Source organism: the organism of the source record quoted next, unplaced genomic scaffold, assembly GCF_019419815.1.
Source record: "Pyrus x bretschneideri cultivar Hongxiangsu unplaced genomic scaffold, Pyrus_bretschneideri_v1 Contig20, whole genome shotgun sequence".
NCBI lineage: Eukaryota > Viridiplantae > Streptophyta > Magnoliopsida > Rosales > Rosaceae > Pyrus > Pyrus x bretschneideri.
Genome location: NW_025999502.1, coordinates 3,427,451 through 3,447,777, shown reverse-complemented (window position 1 = coordinate 3,447,777; position 20,327 = coordinate 3,427,451).

Here is a 20,327-nt window from a genome sequence, read left to right as displayed (position 1 = left end):
TTAGTTGGATTATCCTCTGATTTAGTTGAAAACGTATCCGAAAAGTGTGATACGCGTATCTCGACAGTATGATACGCGTATCTCATTAATAAATAACGTATCCCTTCATTCCGATACATATCGGGCTCGTATCCACACGTATCCTATGCGTATCCGTATCCCTGCGTGTCAGATACGGGATACGTTGGCTGTTACCCGTTCCATGCATCATAGTTGAAATGTGAAAGTATCTGAGAAGTAGCATGGCAACTACCACAATAAACAAAAGTGATTGGAGAAAAGACCCAAATGTGAAAGGATAATTACAAACAGTTATTCAAGATCAGTGGTAAATAATTCAGCAATTTACAAAATTCAACTTAGGACCAAGATCTATTACATCGTCGCATAAACTATTAAGTGGTGCTCTAATATAATTCTTAGGAATTTCACAGATGGGGGTGGACTTTCTTGGCAGCCAAACAGAAGTTACAGAGCAAGAGTGAACGTAATTACCTTCTTTTGGGGCGCCATGGAAACGATTGTTGATGATAGAGATTTGGCGGGGAAGGGGCGGGGAGAGCCAGAGATGGAATTGAAGCGGGGTTTGGACTTTGGAGGAGAGGAAGTTTCTGGTACAGTTGAGATTACAGGTAGCTGAAGATACTGCAGCAGAAGACTAGAGAGAGTGGTAAATTCTGAGGAAGAAGATGAGGGAGACGAGAGAGAACGGGAGCCAGAACATGCGAGACAGTGAGGGTTTCATTATTGAATATTGAAATTACACAAAAACTTTCAATAATGGATGTTAACGGGTTTTGCAGGTTCATTCAAAATAATCCGTTATTTAACGGGTTGATCAGTTAACCATCTGATCCGTTAAACACTCATCCAAATAATCATTTTAATTGGTCGGATTGGATCCGATTAACGGGTTGAGTCTAAAATGCCAGGTCTACCGTCCAACAACATGATGGGCCACGTGTTATTTTCAAAGAAGCCTAAAGTTGCTTCCACCCAGTCCACTTTGTCGCCTTTGGTTGGGGTCCTTGGGGACACTGTAGCAAAGGTAAATAACGTGTGCCGGCTGCGACGAGTGGCCTACTCGTAGTCGTACGCACCCACCACCGCCAGGAACCAGAAGCGTCATGATTGACAAACTGAGAGTTTAGCCTTCGTATCCCGGTTACTATTTGGTGAAAGCTAAGATTACCTTGACCTTTAAGTTCATGGTAATTGCACGAGATACCCTTTTGGCTAGTCTGGGTTGTGGGGTGGGCTGGGGATGTGCGAATGGCTTCTTTGTGAATATGGGCAGACAAAGTTTTCAGGGGGGGGCAAAGTTTACGCGGCTTCGCATGTCAATTGCAACGTGGAAGTTCAAATACCATTGAGCCTTTCGTCTTTTTTATTTTTTTTTATTTTTTATTTTTAATAGTAATTGCCCTTTGAGAAGTCAACCCGTTTGTGAACAGCAAGGGCAAGGCACTATTCAAAAAAATATTTTTTTTTATTTTTTATGCTTTGATGAGTTTGTTTCATGAAAATAAATTGATTGTCTGATTTCTATAATATATTTCAAATACAAGGAATGAAGATCATGGTTGGGTACTTATAGAAAAAAAAAAATTTGGGTTTTTTTTTTTTACCTTTAGAATAATCTTGGCTGTTCAAAATCAAAATTATTTAATTGGATGCCCCAGATTGTGCCACTTGGTAGCCACATAAAATTTTGCAACTTTTTATACTGTTGGAAATCCAAGGGCACAAGTTGAAGGAAAAATGAGTTATTTGGCTCTGGGCTGTGCAAGTGGGTGGGCCCCACTCTGTCGTCTCCTGTAGCCAGCGAGCGTAAGCCAGACAGAAGTTGCAGGGGTAGCTGAAAGAGCACAAGCCCTTGGCCCAATTGCCCTCCATTTTTTGCACCGGTGGACCACTTTTTTGAAGCCAAAGGCAATTCAATCCAATTGCCTTGTCACTTGGGCAACTGGTGGACTTGCCCTTAAGAGGGAAAGGGTAAGGGCATGTAAATTGGCCTTTGAAAAGTGATTACCTTTGTGTAAGTCCACCCTTTGAGTTAAAGGCAAGGGCAAGACGATTCATATTTACAAATGAATATTTTTTTTAATTTAAAGCATAATTAAGTTATTTAATAACTAGCGGATGCGTTAGATTTTTGATATGGTAGTGAAGAAGATGCTTGGGTGTCCATAGAAAAATATATAATATTTCTCTATTTTTTTAAAAACCTTTATTTGAAATTTTAAATTATTAAATAAAATTTTGAACAAGATTAATTTTGACCTTTGAATCTTAAGACCGTTCCAAATCCAACTGCCCATAAAATACCACGTGTATAGTTGTTGGGGAGCTGAGTTGCTTTGATAGCTTGGGGGCCCATGACAGCAGCAACAGTCAGCCCACCATCTCCCATCACGAGTCAAACCCCAAAAAAAATTAAAAAAAAGGTGTGGCTAACACTATATTGACATCAGCCTTGCCCACTGACACAAGGCCGAGCTCAAGCTACTCGGCTTTTGGACAGGCATGTATTGGCCCACCAATTGCCCTTCACCAAATGGACTGCTGGAAGTGGGTTTTTGGAGGACAAGGGCAAAGCAAGTGTAACGGCACTAAAGCTGCTTACAAATTTTATGATTAAGATCGTGAAAAAATACGATTGGCGAGTGTGTATAGCCGCACTCTTTCTAATGTTAAGGAATCTCCTACATCAAAGGAGATCAGTTCGTCAACAACATAATCTTCTCCATCAACTGCACAATCATATGAAAGTCAACTATGATATATGCTATGCTGTCTTTCCTATTCTATTTGATTAGGATTGATTCAGTCATTCAAGTATGATTGTATTTACCGTATTAGGATTGTATTCAAAGTGTATATAACCACAGACCTGTACCTATAATGAATTCAAGGAAATATATTAGTTCTATATGGTATCACGAGCCCAAAAACTCCAACGAGCAATTTTTTGTTGATCCCTCTCTTTCCCGTCTTCATCCATGGCCACTGACGCCGCTACACCCAACCCTCTACCAGACCTCAACTCCCCTACTCCCACCTTGATCACCATCAACGCTACAGCCCAACTACCTGTGAAACTCACACCCACCAATTACCCATCCTGGCGTGCTCAGTTCACTGCCCTTCTTTATGGCTACGACCTCATGGGTTATGTGGATGGTTCTCATCTCTGCCCATCAACGACGCAAACCGTGCTTCGCACCTTTTGGATTCGGCAAGATCAACTCCTCCTTCATGCGATTCTTGCTTCCGTCTCCCCACAGGTCATCTCCCTTATTGCCTCTGCCAAGACATCCAAGGAGGCTTGGGACAAGCTTCTCCATCTCTTTGCTAGCAAAGCCCGTGCCCGTGTTCTTGGTCTCAAAGAACGCCTTACTCTCCTGCGTCGTGAGAATAAGCCTGTCTCTGAGTATCTGCAAGAAGTCCGTGTTATTGCAGATGAGCTTGCCATCATTGATGTACCCCTCTCTGATGACGATCTCCTCCTCTACATTCTTAATGGTGTTGGCTCTGACTTCAAGGAAATTGTTGCGGTAGTTCGTTCCCGCAATACTTCCATCTCTTTTGAAAACCTGCATGACAAACTAGTTGAACATGAAGCTGCTCTCAAGCGTGATGATACCATTGTTACCGCCCCAGTAATCACTGCCAATGTCACTCAGACATCTCGCTTCCACACCTCAAACCGTGGCTACCGCTCTCACTGAAGGAAAATTTGTGAAAAACATGTTCATTTAAGCAACATCAATAGCATGCAATTAACAATTAAAGGCGGAATCATGCTTGTATGCACTTAAAACAAAACATTTACCCATGAAATTCAAAGCCTAGTAGATAGGTGAATCAAGACTCAACTCAAAACAAAGTGAGTTGAGAAATCAATACCTTTGTAGATTCCTCTTTGCATAAGCAAAGGCTAATCACCCAAAGAGAGGGCCTTCATTCCTTGCATCTTAGATCCATGGATTTGGATGGATGAAAAGGTTTCTCCAAGTTCCCAAAATTGAGAACCTCTAAGTCTCCACACCAAGGTATATTGTAGAAGAAATGAGTGACCTAGAGGAAGTAAGATTGCTAGCTATTCCCCTCTAGATTGGCCGAAATTTTAGAGAGAAAGGAGAGCTTGTGTTCTCATCCTTTCCCCCAAAAATAACCCTTAGTAAATTTTAGGCTATAAAGTCCTTTATATAGTCTCTTCAAATAAGTGACCTAATGGACCAAAAGCCCTATTCTTTTACACATGGCTAGCCTATAGGTTTATTGGGCTTTCAAGCCCTTTGTTTTATTCAAGTTGTCATACAACTTGAGTTAATGGGCTTGACATTCAAATCCCATTGGGCCTTGCGGCCCAAAACTAACCCGAGGTCTTTAACGAACTTATTCGTTTGATTAATTAACATATTAATTAATCCTAGCCTTAGATAAATAATTAAACCATTTAATTATTCTTACTCATCTCCGTTGTTTCTTCAAACTCTACCTTACACGGTGTACGATCCATTAGGTTCCTTTTAGCGAGGCAGTTGATAGGAGCATATTTAGGCGACTTACTTAGCTTGTTTTCGTGCATCTATGTTGTTAATTCATAGTTGTTTTAGTAGTTTAAGCCATTTTCGTGTGTTTTTAGGTTCATATGGCTAAGGAAGCAAAAAGATGCATTTTGGAGCATTTTGGAGCAAAATTGGGCTTGGAATGGATAGCATATGATTGGAGCCAAAGTGTTGGACGAATTTGAAGGCCTTGTATTCATTTTGGACATAAAACAAAGGGCCTAGCCCATTCTCTCTTAAACCAACCCCAAGGCCATGCATTTCCTTCCAATTCCAAAGCCCACAATCACTTCAAAAGCCATGCAAAGAACCATCCATTCCATCAAAAACAATCCATCAATTCACATGCAAAACCACCATTAACACACATGCACCCAAACAAAGCCAACCTAGCTAACCCTACATGCATTCTTTATGCAACTCTTCATCATTCCACCATTCATTCTTTATTCCACAAACAAGTCACATGCATTTCCACCTTCCTACTTCATCATTTCACCACATTCTCCCTCTTTAACTCATTTCATTATTCATTCACTTTGCATTCATTCAATTCCACCCCACATGCACCCTTTATTCTTCATCATTGCAACCATGGCACATTTACACCAACAAAACAACTCCCATGCCATGGCCTACTCATATTCCCATTTCCTTTCCAACATCTCACATGCATTTCCACCTTCCTACTTCATCATTTCACCACATTTTTGCCTTTTATTTCCACATGCAATTCTTCATCATTGCAACCACAAACACCTTAAACAAATAGCCATATACATCTCCACTCCTCCTATAAATACCATTGCATTCATTCATTCAAAAATCATCTCATTTCATACACAAACACATCCATTCTTTCTCTCTAGCCGTGAGTTTCTCTCCCTTAGAATCCAAAAACCATCTTCCATTTCCATCACTCCCCACTCCATTCCACACTTCCATCCCCCCAACCAACTATCCCTAGACCTTATGCTACAATAAAGAGGAAGATAAGAGGGCCTAAACGTTCATACAATTCAAGTTTGAGTTGTTGGAATGTTTAGGTGTTTCTTTGATTTCAATGTTTAAATTCAATTCTCTTTGTTTTGTACGGAAGAGAAGAGTGCCTAAACGTTCATACAATTCAAGTTGAGTTGTTGGAATGTTTAGGTGTTTCTTTGATTTCAAAGTTATGAGGAACTAAACCCCCTTTAGCCAGGGGGTGATTCGAAACTATGTTTATGTTTGCAATATGAATTGATTAACTTTCGTTGGAATTTCATAAGTTGTGGATTCAATTTGTTTAACTGTTTGATTGATAACTTATTTATGTATGTTTATTAAGAATGCGCGCTTAATTTTCATGCATGAATATGACGCTAGAATATAAGTGAATTTCACCTAATCGTTATGAACTTATATTCACAAGTAGTGGAGGTTGCTTATAAACAATCGCGTTAAACAAATTCTTGGCATAAGTTTCATGCAATCATAGTAACGAATGCCTCGTCAACACTTATAGTTTTCATTGAACGTAATGATCTTTGATTGTATCTTTATTATGATGTCATGTAAGGAACTTTTGAAGAATGCTTTGGGTTGTCGTATGATGTCATCCAATTCATTAACTTAAGGAAAACTTGACGGTTAATTTAAGCGGACCTAATTAACCCGGGGTGTTGAGAAATCATAATTTATCGAAAGACCAACTGAGAATCAATCTTGTATGCAAGTGTAACATGTGTGGAGAAGAACCCCTTGGCTATTCCATCATCCATATTTTCATCTCATTCATATTTACGTTTTGCCTTTAATTACAATTTGTCCATTTAATTTAATCTCGTCCAAACACAATCCCCCCTTTACTTTATTGTCAAATTAGTTAGAAATCAATTTAGTTTGTGTTTTTAAAGCATTTTGAGTCTTTTGGTTTGTCTTAATGTTTTAACGTTTAGTTTCACATTCTTTGAGTCTAGTTTAGTGTTTTATATTGTTTTTACGTTTTTGAGTCAAAATCCAAGTGATTAACAATCCCTCCTAATCCCCGGTCCAGAACGATCCCTACTTATACTTATACTACAATTGTCAAAAAGAGGGTTTAATTTGTGCGCGTAAAATTCTCGCATCAAATTTTGGCGCCGTTGCCGGGGATTAGCAACTTTGCTAATCTCTTGGATTGTTTTATTTTCGTTTGTGTGTATATATTTTTAGTTTTATACCATTGATTTTAGAAGCAAAACATGGCACTTGATAATGCTTATCTTTTGTCACAACTCATGGAAAGGTCCCAAATGCAAAACGTTGATATATTTGATCTTCAATCAAGGAATAACGTGTTTTCCAATACTTACAATTCGGATTGGAGTGATCATTCAACTTCTATGTGGTGGGAACCTCAAAATGTTCAACAAGAAAGATATTGGGAGCCACCTCATATTCAATATGCCCAACCAAACTCAAATTCGTCAATAGATTATAATCAAAAGCTTAATGAATTAATTTGTTTGGTGCAGGGCTCACAAAATCAAGACAATGAGGCTCAACAAGAAGGATATTGGCAGCCATATGAGGAGTTCTATTCAACGCCTATGCAGCCACCACAACCTGCCCAATAACCTTCGGCATCATCTCATTCAGGTACGTCCTTGGAAAGTGATCAAGCTATGCAATTACTAACCTCTATTTCGCAGGGGTTGCAAAATCAAAACAACCGGATAGCAAATAACGAGAAGGAGATGATGGATATGAAGAAACAAATAGGGCAGATTTCTGAATTCCTTGGACAGATTAGAGAGCAAGGCGAACTCCCTAGTTCAACCATTGCAAATCCGAAGGGAGAATTTGAAACTGCCAAGGAAATCATGTTGAGAAGTGACAAGGAGGTTGGAACGGACCCTCAACCATCAAAATCAAATCACAAGGAAGAGGAATACACCCAACCCACGGCAAGAGTGGAAACACCTTTGCCGGAGGCACCTATTGCTCCTACGCCATCTAATTCAAGTAAGGTTGTTCCAAATTCAATTAGTTCTAACCCCATTCCACCTAATATCCCTATTCCTTGCAGGATCATGCAATCCAAGGAAGAAGAGGGTGAGAAAGGCATCTTCGAATCCTTTCCAAAGAATCAAGAGCAAGATGTGACTGGGGAATGTCTAGAATTCATCAAAGATGATATACTTGAGACAACAATTCCCAAAGAAGTTGAATTTGACGACATTGGACAAGTCATAACCATCACATGCAATCTGGCCAAGTCCAATATCCCTGAAACTTTCCAAGGAGTGGTGTTTATTCTTGAGTTTATGACGGAGCACACAGGTAAGCCACCTCCCCGAATTTCAATTTTCTTTTATACTGATATGTTGTTAATGATCCAGGCACCCACTCTAGAATTTAAACCATTACCGGATCATCTCAAGTACCACCCACCATTCAAAGATAAATTCCATGTCGTGGGTCCTAAGTGAGGAAAGAAGTTGCTCGTCCGGCTACAAGACGTAAAAGAAAGCGCTACTTGGGAGGCAACCCAATACAGTGAATAAAACAAAGCTTTTTCATTAATTTTCGAGAAATTACAAATGTATCTAACAAATGGAGCTTCACAAAGGTTGTTTTTGTTTGCGTGAAGACCCACCACGAGGCAAAACTCTAGAAGCGGAAGGCATCGAAGTAGGAGGCATCGGAGCAAGAGGCATCGGAGCGAGAGGCATAGGAGCGGAAGGCATCGGATATAGAGCATTCCAGGCCCCAATACTTGGCGGAACGCTGGATGACCCAGGAAAAAGGTGCCCCTGGAAGAAAGACGCAAGCCGTTGCCTGTCACTTTGCAACCGACCTTGAGATTCTTGCATCTCATCAAGCTTCCTCTTCATGCCTGATGAATAATTATTTGCAAGCACGTGCAAAGTTCTATTCTCGTGCTTAAGTTGTTTTATCTCTTGCTTCAGGTTTTCCACCTCCGCCATCAATGATTCAACTTGACGGGAGCGAGCAAGGAGGCGTTGGCCCATGTTTGACACAGAACCAGCGCACTGAACGCTGAGAGCCAGGGACTCTTGAACGGCCAACTCATCGGACCGTCCTGAAAGCAGCTGACTATCTCTGGGAGTGAGGAGGTTCCGAGCTACTATCGTAGCTGTTGTGGCGTCCTGCATCACAAAGTCTTCACCTGTAAGAGGACCGTTAGAAGATAAGAAAGAAGGGCGCCATACGTTACCTTGACGCGGCACGCCCATATCACTACGGAGACTCAATTCTAAGCTAAGGTTCGATGGGTTTGCCATTTTTCAAAAGTGTTCAAAGAGAAGGGGTGGACGGAGTAGATTTTCAAAGGACCGGAGACGAATTTTCAGAATGAGAAATCTTCAGAGTGTGTAAGTTGGCAGTGATCGATACCTCTATAAAAAGCCAAGGCAACGCGTCCACCGATTCAAAAAGCCGGAATTTGAGGCGTAAAGTTCGGCGACGCCCCCTCAGCTTTTCAGAAAACGCGTTCAACACGTGGAGGCCATCATCGCAGCTACACGTCTTTAGCCGACAAGCGCAAAGTTCGGCGACGCTTTCTCTGCTTTTCAGAAAGCGCCTGCTCAGAAATCGAAGAGGCGTCTTCAAAGATCGAAGAGTCGTCACTATTTCAAAAAGCCGGATTTGCGGGATCAAAACGTTTGTCGACAAGGGTAAGAGAACAGTACCACCACTTGTTATTAGGAAATCCCTATATTTGTCGACTTTCATCTTTTATGGCAAGGCAAACCTGAAGAAAATGCCCAACTCTTTCTCACCTCTGAGGGCACACTCCCAGCAAAGCCTTTCGAAACACTCAATTCTTTCTTCTTCCCCAAAGATGATACCAGATGCCTGGAGTACAGATGACCCAGGAGGAAGCAGCACAACAAATACATGTGCTGATTCATTCACCGCTTCTTCAAAAGCAAAGGTATCTCATATCATCAAGGTCAAAAGCAAAGGTATCTCATATCATGCTCTTTCCCTGTCTTTTCCTTTGTCTTTGTTAATAATCGCATAGCAAAGTGAAAGAAGCAATCAGCCGGCACTTGGAGTCTATCTAGACTCTATTCCCTGGTTGCTTACCTAGCTTTGCTGAGCTATCCTCTAACCCTCTTCAATACGAATTGGAGAGATTGAACAAGGAAACAGATAAGAGAAGGAAGCTCAGACCTTCGGGGGAGACCAAAGGAAGCCTGCTGCCCAGTTCAAGAGTAGCACAAAGGAAAATCAACGATGGAGCAGCGCAGTTCAAGAGTAAGCCTGTGGAATCACAAAGATCCAAGCCTCACTGCAATCACCAAGGAGAAGATGGAACGAAAACTCCATAACCAGATTTGCATCTCTAAACTCTTCTCTTTGTTAGATACATTCTTCTATGTTTAGTATGTTTAGTTGCTATTTTTATGTTTGCTTGTGTTTAGTATGGTTTTTAACATTGAGGACAATGTTTGTTTTAAGTGTGGGGGAGTTACTAAAGTGTTTTGATGCAAATTCGTAGGGTTTTATCCACCATAACTTCAAATGTTGTTTATTGCTGTTTTTAAGTGTGTTTAGTGTGTTTTGACTTAAAAATTCGAAAATCACATAAAAATTTGAAAAACATGTTTTGAAAAGCCTAAAAAGAGTGTTTTGAGTCGTTTTTGTGTCGTAGGTCACCTTCCAACACAATGATAAGGATTTGGTTTCTAATTGTATGACTGTTGAAAAGAGTTATAAACATGGAGAAAAGTTTGATTTACTCTTGGTATATGCTTGGTTATGGTTATAATGTATGACTTCACATGCAATCATAAAAGAAAAAAATTAGTTATGTAACATGCTTGAAGGAAGGAACTCAAACAAACGCTACAAACCTGAGAGACTTGAGCCTATAACGTTCTTTGGAGAGTATAATCTGTGATTTCTTGTTTTCTAAAGTTGTTGCATGATCTCATTATTCTTTGCTTGGTTACTACTTAGAAGGCGTTTCATCATATAGTTCCAAATGCTAGAACTCATGCCCATTTCATTCAAAGCATGTTATTGATTTACATAACATATTCAAGATGAAGTTGTGTAATTGCCACCATAGCCAAATAACCTCACTTCCCATATTTCGTATATGTTGTAAGTTTTACCCCCATTGAGCTTTGTTTAGCCTTTATTCTTTGTCAACCCACATTATCCTCACCTAGCCTAGTTTAGGACAATCCACACCCTTGTTTTTAAAAGATAGTGAGCATAACTTAAATGAATTCCTTTTGAGTTACATTATGCAAGAAAATGAGTGTGGGGGAAGGAATGCTTGTTCTTAAGTATGTTTTGAGTTTCAACAGAAAAGAAAATCAAAAAAAGAAAGAAAAAAAAAAAAAAAAAAAAAAAAAAAGAGCTTGAAAAATGAAAGAATGAGTGATTGAAGAAAGGGCTCAAAACACCAATTCTGGCCCTAAATTGTCTCCCTTTTTGTTCCAAAGTTGAGTTTTCATTCAAAAGTGAATTCTAAGTTGAATCAATTGCCTTGCTCACTATTTCTTTAAGAACCTTTGTTTTCCATATCCCTTCTTTGTTATCCACACACCCCAAGCCCCATTACAACCCGTGACTTCAATCTTGAGTGTTATGTGTTTCAATTTGTGGAGTTTGAACTTGGTATGAGCATATGGTGTCACTGGTTCTCGCATCTAAGTAGTAGCATTCTATTCATGAGATCATATCTAAACTTGATTATTAACTCCAGAAATTGCGTTCTTTGTGATACATATATGTGAGTGTTCGTTTTCATGTTTACATCAATCTTCTCACATATGACTAGATTAGGGTGTGTAGTTAGAAAATCTGAGTGAAAATTGAGTGCATATCTTGTAAGGAATTGAGAAAATTCTCTAAGGCATGTTACTACATTCAAAACATGGTTTTAAATGCTTAATTGTGAACTAGTATGTGGTGACTATGATTAAGAATGTACTTAAGGGTAAAGATGGCTAAATTCTGTGGGAATAATAATTTTTAACTTGTCATGTGCATTGGAAATCCCTGAAACGATTGTTGGAAGGTGTAGGTTGTGTTTTACGTGTTTAGTGTCGTTTTGTTTATTTGTTTTTATTCTGTTTTGCTCGAGGACTAGCAAAAGATAAGTGTGGGGGAGTTTGATAGGAGCATATTTAGGCGACTTACTTAGCTTGTTTTCGTGCATCTATGTTGTTAATTCATAGTTGTTTTAGTAGTTTAAGCCATTTTCGTGTGTTTTTAGGTTCATATGGCTAAGGAAGCAAAAAGATGCATTTTGGAGCATTTTGGAGCAAAATTGGGCTTGGAATGGATAGCATATGATTGGAGCCAAAGTGTTGGACGAATTTGAAGGCCTTGTATTCATTTTGGACATAAAACAAAGGGCCTAGCCCATTCTCTCTTAAACCAACCCCAAGGCCATGCATTTCCTTCCAATTCCAAAGCCCACAATCACTTCAAAAGCCATGCAAAGAACCATCCATTCCATCAAAAACAATCCATCAATTCACATGCAAAACCACCATTAACACACATGCACCCAAACAAAGCCAACCTAGCTAACCCTACATGCATTCTTTATGCAACTCTTCATCATTCCACCATTCATTCTTTATTCCACAAACAAGTCACATGCATTTCCACCTTCCTACTTCATCATTTCACCACATTCTCCCTCTTTAACTCATTTCATTATTCATTCACTTTGCATTCATTCAATTCCACCCCACATGCACCCTTTATTCTTCATCATTGCAACCATGGCACATTTACACCAACAAAACAACTCCCATGCCATGGCCTACTCATATTCCCATTTCCTTTCCAACATCTCACATGCATTTCCACCTTCCTACTTCATCATTTCACCACATTTTTGCCTTTTATTTCCACATGCAATTCTTCATCATTGCAACCACAAACACCTTAAACAAATAGCCATATACATCTCCACTCCTCCTATAAATACCATTGCATTCATTCATTCAAAAATCATCTCATTTCATACACAAACACATCCATTCTTTCTCTCTAGCCGTGAGTTTCTCTCCCTTAGAATCCAAAAACCATCTTCCATTTCCATCACTCCCCACTCCATTCCACACTTCCATCCCCCCAACCAACTATCCCTAGACCTTATGCTACAATAAAGAGGAAGATAAGAGGGCCTAAACGTTCATACAATTCAAGTTTGAGTTGTTGGAATGTTTAGGTGTTTCTTTGATTTCAATGTTTAAATTCAATTCTCTTTGTTTTGTACGGAAGAGAAGAGTGCCTAAACGTTCATACAATTCAAGTTGAGTTGTTGGAATGTTTAGGTGTTTCTTTGATTTCAAAGTTATGAGGAACTAAACCCCCTTTAGCCAGGGGGTGATTCGAAACTATGTTTATGTTTGCAATATGAATTGATTAACTTTCGTTGGAATTTCATAAGTTGTGGATTCAATTTGTTTAACTGTTTGATTGATAACTTATTTATGTATGTTTATTAAGAATGCGCGCTTAATTTTCATGCATGAATATGACGCTAGAATATAAGTGAATTTCACCTAATCGTTATGAACTTATATTCACAAGTAGTGGAGGTTGCTTATAAACAATCGCGTTAAACAAATTCTTGGCATAAGTTTCATGCAATCATAGTAACGAATGCCTCGTCAACACTTATAGTTTTCATTGAACGTAATGATCTTTGATTGTATCTTTATTATGATGTCATGTAAGGAACTTTTGAAGAATGCTTTGGGTTGTCGTATGATGTCATCCAATTCATTAACTTAAGGAAAACTTGACGGTTAATTTAAGCGGACCTAATTAACCCGGGGTGTTGAGAAATCATAATTTATCGAAAGACCAACTGAGAATCAATCTTGTATGCAAGTGTAACATGTGTGGAGAAGAACCCCTTGGCTATTCCATCATCCATATTTTCATCTCATTCATATTTACGTTTTGCCTTTAATTACAATTTGTCCATTTAATTTAATCTCGTCCAAACACAATCCCCCCTTTACTTTATTGTCAAATTAGTTAGAAATCAATTTAGTTTGTGTTTTTAAAGCATTTTGAGTCTTTTGGTTTGTCTTAATGTTTTAACGTTTAGTTTCACATTCTTTGAGTCTAGTTTAGTGTTTTATATTGTTTTTACGTTTTTGAGTCAAAATCCAAGTGATTAACAATCCCTCCTAATCCCCGGTCCAGAACGATCCCTACTTATACTTATACTACAATTGTCAAAAAGAGGGTTTAATTTGTGCGCGTAAAATTCTCGCATCAGCAGTGGGCGATTCAAACTCTTTCAAATCGATTGTGAATTGAAACTTACTTTCAATTCTCCCGTTAGTGATAATACACTTTTAGGGCTTCCACAAACCATGAGTGACACCTAGCAGCATATCATGGTTACCCAAGCTAATCAGAAGAGGTGGAGAACCTATTCAGTTTAGGATTACAAATGCAATACGGTCTTTCTCTAATACAATACTCTTGACCACATTGTTTGGTTTGATAGTTTATTCATGTCTACTATCCAATGTGAATCTTGTACTTATATGATTACCTTGAATGTGATCTGGAACGCATTCCAACATCTCATTCATACTCTGGCCAGAGATTCTAAATCATATCATAGAGTATTCTCCCTCAAACAGTTTGAAGGTTAGAGATCCCTTGTTGCGCATTCACTTGCCTCCATGGCTAAGTGGCTTAACCCCAACGATGCCGTGGACACCCTGATAGAGTGACGTTGACATAATCAAAGATTAAGGACCTAACCACAAGACAACTGTGATGCCTCAGGTCAAAAGACTAATTTGCATTATCCCAACCATGAGTTCTCATGTGACATGAATATGAGAACTCTTCGTTGATCGTGTTCAGTGAACTCATTCTCTATTGAGCACCTACGTACTTGTCTTGATGTCACACACACCAATGACTCGAGACTAGTCACTCTCCCCGAGAGAAGACATAGCACGTACTGATCTTAACGGACTGCCAATGCCCAATTGGCAATCCTATGATCAGGAACGTTTAGGATGTGTCTACGAAAGAATGGTCTCATGAATCTAACTTCTTTAGATCGCATTCTCCCAATCACATATTCCTTGGACTTATCGTTTAAGCATATAACATTTATATGAGACGGCTCAAACAATAATGTTTGCCCTTTACATTTAAACTACATTAGTTTGAAATGAACTACATTAGTTTGAAATGTCCGTAAAGTATCATCATATGATTGGTTTTAGGGCACATTTCCAACACTCACAACTCCAGCTCCAACCGTGGATCCTTTGCCTCTCGCAATTCTTCTCGTGGTTCCTTTGAGCACCCCCACACATCTTCCATTGCCACCAATTCTCGCAGTTCCTACAAGCCCACCCAACAATCTTTCACGGACAATGGTCGCCGCTCTACCATCATGAACAACACAGGTTATTGTGGTTTCTGTCAATGGTGTGGCACTCAAGGTCATAGTGCCAAACGCTGCCCTCAACTCCAATCTGGACCTCCCAGTCCGCTAATGGCCAATCCTACCACCCATGGCCGGTCCACCTCTTCTCCAACATGGTTGCTTGATTCCGGTGCCTCTCATCATGTTACCTCCAATGTCAACACTCTCTCTGGTGCCTCTATATATGATGGTCCTGATGAAATAATTATTGGTAATGGTTCAGGTTTGGGTATCACTCATGTCGGTTCAACCACTTTACCCTCCTCATCCTCCCAATCTTTCAGCTTATCAAATGTTCTATGTGTTCCTTCTATGAAAAAAGACATTATTTCTATTTCTAAATTTAATAAACAAAACAATACCTCTATTGAACTTTTTCCTGATTTCTTTCATGTCAAGGATCTGAGCACGGGGGCGGTTCTTCTTCGAGGCCCGAATAAGGATGATGTGTAGTGGTCTCCCAAATCGCTTTCTCAACCACAAGCTATGGTGGGTGTGGTGGTCTCTCCCAACCTCTGGCATCGTCGTCTTAGTCACCCCAGCCATCAAACTCTCCAACAAGTCCTTCGTATGTCTTCCATTAATATGTCTTCCAAGCTGTTCGAGTCTGTTTGTCATTCATGTCTATGTAATAAAAGTCATCGTCTCCCGTTTGGTACTTCGTCTCTCACCAGTCATGGTGCATTAGACCTCCTTTATAGTGATGTTTGGAGCCCTGCTTCATACTCTTCCATTGATGGTTTTTCCTACTATGTTATCTTTGTTGACCATTTTACAAAATACATATGGCTCTACCCTCTCAAAAAGAAATCTGATGTGTTTTCCACTTTTGTCACCTTCAAAGCACTTGTCGAAAATTACTTCAAAAGAAAAATAACTAGATTATACACTGATGGTGGGGGCGAATTCATCAAACTCCAACATTTTCTCTCATCCAATGGCATCAACCATCTTCTTACCCCACCTCACACTCCTCAACACAATGGAGTCGCTGAACGACGACATCGTCATATTGTTGAAACTGGTCTCACACTTCTTCATCAAGCTTCTTTACCTCTCACCTATTGGTCTTATGCTTTTAAAACAGTTGCCTATCTTATCAACCGCATGCCCACTCCGCTTCTTCATAATCTCTCCCCCTTCACTAAACTCTTTGATGAACAACCCAACTACTCTCGTTTTCGTACATTTGGTGCTCGTGTTTTCCTTGGTTACGTCCTTACAATTCCAATAAATTACTTCCTCGTTCCCGTCCATGTCTCTTCCTTGGTTACTCATCTAATCAAAGTGCTTTTCAGTGTCTTGATCTTTCCTCCAACAAACTTTTTATCTCTCGGCATGTTCAATTCGATGAGTCCACTTTTCCTCTTGCCAACCTCCCTTCCTCCACTCCCCATGTCACTGTTGATAACTCTCACACTTGGGTATCCTCTCTTTCTCCAGTTACTCATGTTCCTGTACACTTACCCACCAGGCCTGTTGAGTTGATTGTTTCTTCTTCGCTGCCACCACACGTCACATCATCATCATCATTAGAATCTGCCCCTGTCTCAGAACCGTCACCATCCGCTGCCCCGGCCCCTCTTGCTGCTGCTATCACTCCTCTCGTACCGTCACCCAATCATCACGCCTTGGCCCTTACCTCTACCACAACTATATTCCCATCACCCCATTCTCCACCCCAAACTGATAACGTCCAGCCAACTCCTCCTCTCAACCCCGTTCGTACATACACTCGAAACCCTCATAGAACTGTTGTCACTTTTCCATCCCCTGACCCACACTCCCCCAAACCCCCCCCGGTCTCTCATATACTCCCCGATCATTCCATGATCACCCGTGCCAAAGCAGGCATCCACAAACCCAATCCTCGGTATGCTATGACTGCTACTAAACATCCCATTCTCTCCTCAAATGAACCAACATGTGTTTCCCAGGCCGTCAAGGATCCCCATTGGCGGCAAGCAATGTCCAATGAGTTCAATGCGTTAATTCACAATGGTACATGGGAGCTCGTTCCTTCCCTTCCCTCTCAAAATCTTATTGGTTGTAAGTGGGTGTTTCGTATCAAACGACATCCTGATGGCACTATTGATAGGTACAAGGCACGCTTAGTTGCCAAGGGTTTTCACCAACGTCCTGGTGTTGATTTTTCAGATACTTTCAGTCCGGTGATCAAACCTACTACCATACGCATTGTTTTGCATCTTGCCGTGACTCATGGGTGGCCAATTCGTCAGTTAGACGTTAACAATGCTTTCCTTCATGGCACACTCCGTGAAAATGTCTATATGGTCCAACCACCTGGTTTTGTTGACTCTGCTCATCCATCTCATGTGTGTAAATTAAGGAAAGCCCTCTATGGCCTCAAACAGGCTCCCCGGGCATGGTACAAGGAATTACACTCATTTCTGCTCTCCCATGGCTTTGTCAATGCCATCTCTGATGCCTCACTCTTTCTCTTGAAAAATGGGACTGCTGTAATTTATTTTTTGGTTTATGTTGATGATCTTCTTATTACAGGCAACGATTCCTCACTTGTAGCAAAGTTCATCCACCTGTTGGCAACTCGATTCTCCATCAAGGACTTGGGCTCATTACATTACTTTCTTGGTGTTGAAGTCCTTCCCACAGCCACTGGCCTATTCATCTCTCAGCACAAGTACATTCATGATCTTCTTGTCAATGCCAAGATGGATGGTGCAAAGGCTGTCAATACGCCTCTTTCCACCACTACCTCACTCATGCTCCATGATGGCTCCTCCCTAACGGATGCCACCTCCTACCGTCGTCTTGTTAGTAGTCTTCAATACCTAAGCCTTACACGCCCTGACATCTCCTTCACAGTCAATAAGCTCTCTCAATTCATGCATTCTCCTTCTGAGACACACTGGCAGGCACTCAAGCGTCTTCTTCGCTACTTGAAGGGTACCATTTCCTTTGGCCTTCATCTTTGTCGTCGCCCCTCTCATCGTCTTTATGCCTTTTCCGATGCTGACTGGGCTGGTGATCGTGATGATCGCAAGTCTACGACTGGTTATGTTGTCTATCTCGGTGGAAATCTCATCTCTTGGAGCTCCCGTAAGCAGCGGTCTGTCTCTCGCTCCTCCACCGAAGCCGAATATCGGGCCATTGCTGCCACCACTACTGAACTCATATGGATTCAGTCCTTACTGCGTGAACTTGGCATTTCTCTCCCCACAACACCGGTTGTTTCTTGTGATAACATTGGAGCCATGTTCTATTGTGCTAATCCTGTCCTCCATTCCCGTATGAAACATATTGATATTGATTTTCAGTTTGTACGGGATCGTGTCACTCGTGGTCTTCTTCAAGTCTCTCATGTCTCCACTACTGATCAGCTTGTTGATGCTCTCACCAAATCCTTGCCACGTTCACATTTCCATCTCCTTCGTTCCAAGATCGGTGTCTCCGATGGTGCCACCGTCTTGCGGGGGCGTGTTAAGGAATCTCCTACATTAAAGGAGATCAGTTCGTCAACAACATAATCTTCTCCATCAACTGCACAATCATATGAAAGTCAACTATGATATATGCTATGCTGTCTTTCCTATTCTATTTGATTAGGATTGATTCAGTCATTCAAGTATGATTGTATTTACCATATTAGGATTGTATTCAAAGTGTATATAACCACAGACCTGTACCTATAATGAATTCAAGGAAATATATTAGTTCTATATCTAAAAGGTTGCTACTATTAGCACTCTAGCCTGTCATATTCAGCACTACTTCCTATACAAATTTTCTTGGATGTTTTTATAAATTTAAAGTGCAAATACTTTTTGGGGTGTCAAAAAATAGCTCTAAGTTTGTTGCTTTATCCCATAAAAAACCTACAAAAAAGTGGAGGCGGAAGCTGCTGAATTTAGCAGCTTAGTTAACATTCATAAGTATATTCACCAAAGGTTTAGGTTGCACACTCTAGTTTGCAAGACCAAAATGTGTTAAATGGAGAGCAACTTGCACATGATGAGTTTAACGACACGTGAAGTCTTGATCCAATAAAATCATGTCACGTAGATAATAAGGGAGTCTTAACAAAACACTCATGGTACTGTTCACTTTTAACATTAAGAACATTTTTACTTTAAAAAGTCACTCCTCATACTATTTACTTACATCACCTTTTTGTCATTTTAATTAAAACTGAAAGTTTTCAAGCCATTTTCATTAGTTTTCCTAAATAAAAACTTAAACTTGGTATGATATTATTGAACTAGGACACCCAGTAGCGGTAATCCTGTTCCCAATTAATATTTCTCGTTAATAATGGGGGATTTGGGTATCGTAAGACATCATTGTACTAGGACACCTCGGTAATCCTGTTCCCAATTAATATTTCTCATTAATATGAGGCATTTGGATTTGGTAGTTAGAGTCAGAGTATACATGTACAGACACATCGATGCATTCATGTACCACTGCACTGCAATGACTTCAAGAACAAACATTAGGTTATGAACTGAATTAATAACGATTGGGTTGGTTGACTGAGCATTTAATTCTTCAAGCACTTAATTAGTTTGCCAGTCTACCTTCTTCTTGCTGGTCCATAAACTCGAGCTGGGCTAAGTGATCTGCTGACAACTTTAAAGCTTTGAAGCAGATCTTCAAGCTTTTGATGAACTTCAAAAAATGGCTTCTCTTCACCAGAAAATTCATGACTTCTCTTCAAATACACATCTTAAAGCTCCCCATTTTCTAGTAGTTATTCCGAAGTCTATTTGTACAAAGACCAAAATTGTGAGTACCTCTCTCTAACCGTAGTCTGTACCTGCGTACATTTATGCATGTACTCGTATTTATTGTCCGTGCTTGATTTTGGAGATTAGTTTGAAACAAAAAACGAAATGGTTATCAAACGTTCCTTTTTTTTTTAGTTCTCAAAATTTAGCTTTTAAGTCGTTAGTTTTTGGTTTTCTGAAAGTTGAAAATGAAATGATTATCAAACGGCACCAAAATATTTAACCCCTCTCACAATGAAGAGTCTAACTTAATGGGATTTGATGCAGTTAATGTACCCATATATTTCATAGCCACAAAGATCAGATAATTGTTTTCACTATACGAACAGTTTGGTGACAAGTTCTGTGTTGTGCAGAGGATTCCAAACAAATTTTTAAGGAAATATGGAGATGATCTTTCGAATCCAGTATTTCTTAAGCTTCCAACTGGTTCAGAATGGAAAATAGAACTCAGAATATGGGAGGGTGAGGTCTGGTTCGGCGAGGGTTGGCCAAAGTTCTCGAAGTTTTACTCTCTAGACTGCTGTCATTCGTTAGTTTTCGGATACG